The 4,985-nt window shown below is 41.9% G+C and overlaps 1 long non-coding RNA gene across 1 annotated transcript in view; it reads right to left on the bottom strand.

Annotated features, from left to right (window-relative positions):
- Window positions 1-4,323: 4,323 nt before the first annotated feature.
- The window catches only part of LOC109319105, a 14,526-nt gene continuing 13,864 nt past the window's right edge, over window positions 4,324-4,985 (bottom strand). Inside the window, exon 3 of the long non-coding RNA XR_002103373.1 lies at window positions 4,324-4,333. This is a non-coding gene — a long non-coding RNA (uncharacterized LOC109319105). The remainder of the gene's footprint in view (window positions 4,334-4,985) is intronic.

Here is a 4,985-nt window from a genome sequence, read left to right on the forward strand (position 1 = left end):
CACACTCTACATGCAAATGCAACACCTAACACAACTGGGCCCCAACTTCAGTGAGTGCCAGTATATGCTATTATATTCACAGCAGCAGCAATGCTATGGGGGTTGATAGACAGTATCACTATCATTTTTCAGGTGGGGAAATTGAGATAAGAGGCAATAAAGTAGCTCAACCCAGAGCAAAAATGGTGGCAGATCTGGAGTTAGAACTGAAGACAGTTGGGATAGAGATAGACAAGCTTTTGAAGGCAAGGCATTCTTTGTCAGGTCTCAGCTGTCTGACCCATGACAAAGAATGTCTTGCATTCAAAAGTTTGTGTAACCAGCTGCAAAGTTGGTCCAGTAAAACTTATTACCCTAAGGAACTCCTACCTCTAACATTTTTTACCCATTTTTAATACCGCCCAGACAAGGAGAGGACCTGGTTGAAAATGAAATTGCTACACCAGTGCTTCCTTGACTTCCTAAACTGATTATATGTTTACATTGATACGACACTGAGGTCACTCCCCCATACACCAGTATAGGCTGGGGACCAACTAGCTAAGCAGCAGCTCTGCAAAAAAGGACCTGGGTTGACAGTGGACAATAAGCTGGATATGAACCGCCAGTGTGCCCTTTTTGCCAAGAAGGCTAATGGCATCCTGGGCTGCATTGGTAGGAGCATTGCCTGCTGATCAAGGGAAGTGATTATGCCCCTCTATTTGGTACTGGTAAGGCCAGATCTGGAGTCCTGGGTCCAGTTTTGGGGCACCCACTACAGAAAGACACATTGGAGAGAGTCCAGTGGAGGGCAACAAAAATGATTAGAGGGCTGGGGAGCATGATTTATGAAGGGAAGTTGAAGGAACTGGACTTATTTTGTCTGAAAAAAAGAAGCCTGATATGGGGATTTAATAGCAGCTTTCACCTCCCTGCAGGGGGGTTGCAAAGAAGATGGAGCTGGGCTGGTCTCGGTGGGGGCAAATGGCAGAACAAGGAGCAATGGGCTCAAGTTGTAACAGGGGAAGTTTAAGTTAGATATTCAAAAGAACTTTCTCACTAGGAAGGTAGTAAAGCACTGGAACCAGTTAATTAGAGAGGTGGTGCAATCTCCATCCTTAGAGATTTTTAAGACCTGGCTAGGAGGGGTGTGTGAAAGGGGCTGTATTCGATTCAGATTTGGCCCAGTTTGGCCCAGCAATTTGATTCACTGATTTGCATCACTGTCCCAATTCGATTCAGCCAAATGTCAATTTGAAAGTTCATTTCTGATTTGGAGACTCAGCGATCCAGCCACAGACACAGCTTTATATGTTTTTTCTACATACTTTGAAGTACCAGGTATGGCTCGTGAATGCTGAGATGGTGGGGCGGATGGAGTGTCCCATGGGGCCGCAGGGTGGTCCTCTGCACGCTCAGCGGTGGACCCGGAAGTAGACTGGAAGTACTATCCTGTCCCACTATCCCACTATCCCAGAGAAAGCAAAACTCCCTGGGCTCATGAGCAGCTCATGCGACCAGTCTCTGTGTGAATAATGCGTTCAGCACAAACAGCCATCTGTTGAGAAACTGGTGGTGGTCATTACTGTTGTGTAGAGATATAGGCTACACAGGTGTTTCCTCTGGATAGTTAAATGCATTCCCATGCGAGACTCTGAGAAATATATAAAGTGACACTGGAGAAGGAAATTCCCTAAACCTAATGATTTTTAATTTAGCAAGCCAGTGGTAACAATGACACCTCCCAACCTTCATAATGGGGATATATCAAACATCCCAGTCCAACGAGTCACTTTCCAGCTGTAACAGGGACTCATAGCCAACTCCTGCCTGAAATATAAACTAGGGAGTTCAAGGGTGACTTCTGACTTCTTCAGATCTGACTTCAGATCTCACCCCGAGCACTGGGACCGTGTATACAAGTAGAACCACTGATTCCGATAAAAGTATTCCTCAGGTAGGGGAAGATGGGCCTCAAACATATAAATAAAGAGTACAAGTAACTACAAAATTGCTTCAAGCTACACTACTCTGAGAAGACACCAGAAAAGGCCCCATTGTAAGAGGTCGGAGGAGCCCTCAACCTCCTTTTGCTTCAAAGTCAAAGGTGTCCGTGTCCTTCTTGCGGTTGGTCAGTAGATTTCTTCCGTAGCTCGCACTTACATCACAGCTCTACCTTGCCAGATACGCTGGCTCGATGATGACATCATCAACAGCTATCTCCAAAAGATGGACCCCTCTAAGGATCCTAAAGTTTTCCAGTACTTCATGGTTCAACCTTTATTTAAAAGATCATCAGTAGATTTGCTCCCCTTTAGGAACATGTTCAACTTGTATTTTTCAGGCCTGATCCAAAGACCATAAATGCTATAGGGCAAAATTATCATTGATTTCCCAAGGTGTGGAATTATCTCACCCTCCAGGTCTCTGGTGAAATTGATGGTAAGATTTTTGTGACTTTAACAAGAACACAAGTTGACCCCTTCGCTCCAATTTAGCAAGCAAGTAACCCCAGTGGCTTCAATGAGTTGATCTGCTTTGCTGCATCTAGGCCTTACCTAAATGAAATGTAATTTTAAAAATGAAGTCTGAAGCAGATTCATAAAGCTATGACTCAGAATGGCTCTGGTGAATCTTGTTGAGAACAACCAGTCATGGGCTGCAGCAAGAAACAGTTTGGTAAAACAGGTTAAGACGTGGGCCTTTGTACCCACCACATGTTTTGCCCTTCCTTGTGCTGCAACTGTGCGACTGTTTGCACAAGCAGGATTTCCAAATGCTTTAAAAGTCTTTCTGGCTCATTAAAGTAAAACTCCTTGCATGTAGTTTAGTTTGGCTCACTGGGAATTAAAGTGTTGCGTCCATGGATTCATTGCATGCAAAGACAAAGAGGTACTCAAAGAGGCTCTTTGTCCACCAGATGGCTGCAACTTTTTTGTAGTTCACCCGCTCCAAATTGCTTTTGCTTTCAAATTGTTTACGCTTTCTATTTTTTAGCTTCCCTGCTCCCACAACTGCATGGCATGGCATGGGTGGGGGACCACAGGCTAGGGAGAGCAGCACTGGACCGTCCTGCTCTTCTGCAGCGCCAGCCGGGGACCAGGCTTAATTCATTCGAAAACCTAGTACATGGAAATACTAATGCACCGCTCCAAAGCTTGACTCATTCAAAAACCTAGGGCATGCAAACACTGATGTGATGCTCGAAAATAAACAAGTTTACAGTTTATAAACTCATTTAATGAGAATTAAAAACAGGTGTGTATAGGTACACAACTATATGCAGTGTCAGAGACAGAAGATTTTCAAAGCCGATCATCTATGTGTTTTCCTTTACACAATGTCAATTTAATATTCTGGTAAACCTGTCAGTTGAAATAAATTTTTAAAATCTCATATACTATGTGCAGTATTTTATTCATGTAACAATATGAGACAAAAACCATTCCTTCTATAACTCCACCGAAGTCTTTCAAGTATATGGAGGTTGGTTTGCTCTATGATGACTGAAATATCCTTTATCTTAACACCTCAGTCGCAATAAAAGATGGCTTTACTGGACTATATGCCCCAGAATCCTTAATAGTAAAATTTGTAAAGCTTAAAAAAATCGAATAGCCTAATAATGTCTGCAGCTATTTCCAGTGAATGCTGATAAGTAAAGTACATGTGGGTAGGGAAATTCAGACAACATTTCCACAACGTTTTTTTCCCCATAGAATCATAGGATTGGGACCTCAAGCATCACCTGATCCAACTCCCGGCATGGTTGGAGGAATGCTACTTCTATATCATCCCTATTTAACCCTTATCCAGCCTCCACTTGAAAATCTCCAATGAAGGAGATTCCAATACTTCCCAGGACATCTATTCCACTGCTTTACTGTTCCACTTATTGTTATGCTCTTCCCAAGATCTAATCAAATAATGGCAATATGTTTTTTTCAACCATCTCTGAAGATAGGTGTGTGCTTTTAGAAAGTGATGAATAGAATACAGGATTTTAGCAGCAGATCCCAATGTTTTTTCCCCACAAAAAACGAAATTCTGTATACCATATATAGAAACAAGGAACTTTTCCTGGGTCCCAATGACTACAGACCTATTGCAAACCAGCGGATTTTGCAAATGAAAGAAGAAACAAGGCAAGTCAATTAAAAACCAGGAGTAAGAATATATAGAAGGAATAATCTCCTTTAATTTAGTCTACTGTAGTTTTAAACAATTAGGATACTTAATAGCATGTTAGTGACTGTACTGCATATTTTGTGAAGATAACAAAATTCTACTAGTAATATAAGACTATGCTAGGAAATCTACTATTCAGTCTTGGGTGAGAAGAGGAATCAAATTGCTGTTGTGTGTGTATTCACATGGAAATTATGGAGTATATAAGTACCTAAGCAATGCATGGATGACTCAGGTGTATATAGAGATCTACAATCCATAGTCAAGAATGTATAAAGAGAGCAGTGATAAGAACTAATCAGCAATTGTTGATAAATTAATTTATCCCACCGCCCTCTGAACTTGTTCTTTTGTCAATTTTGCTGTCTGCTACCTACTCCTGGTCTCTCCTCTCCTATTTCACAGCTTTACAGACTGTTTTTAATTCTTTAACATTCATAGATCCACCCATAATGACTAGTCTTTTACAGCAGCTACAGTTTGAGCTTCTGGCTGAGTAGGAAAAGGAGAGCAAGGGAGTTGAAGTTTTGGCTCTGTCCCTGCTCTGCGCAGCCATTACTCTGAAAAAAAATACTTTCTTCTTCATTCTGTCTTTCCAAAAACAAGGCATGTTTTATTTTGGGTGTGTAGTATGCAAGAAAAAGCAGTGAACTGATGGTAGGCCAAGACCCACCAGAAACTACAAGCCCCCTTTTCAATGGCTGGGGGGTGATCACTAAATAGAAAACAACTAATTCCACGGGACAAATTGAGAGAAAACAGGAACAGGAGTGCATGTTATAGGTTAACAGCTAGGGAGTCAAGGGAAGTCACAGAGC

This window comes from Crocodylus porosus, unplaced genomic scaffold (genome assembly GCF_001723895.1).
Source record: "Crocodylus porosus isolate Cpor-Errol unplaced genomic scaffold, CroPor_comp1, whole genome shotgun sequence".
NCBI classification, from domain to species: domain Eukaryota; kingdom Metazoa; phylum Chordata; order Crocodylia; family Crocodylidae; genus Crocodylus; species Crocodylus porosus.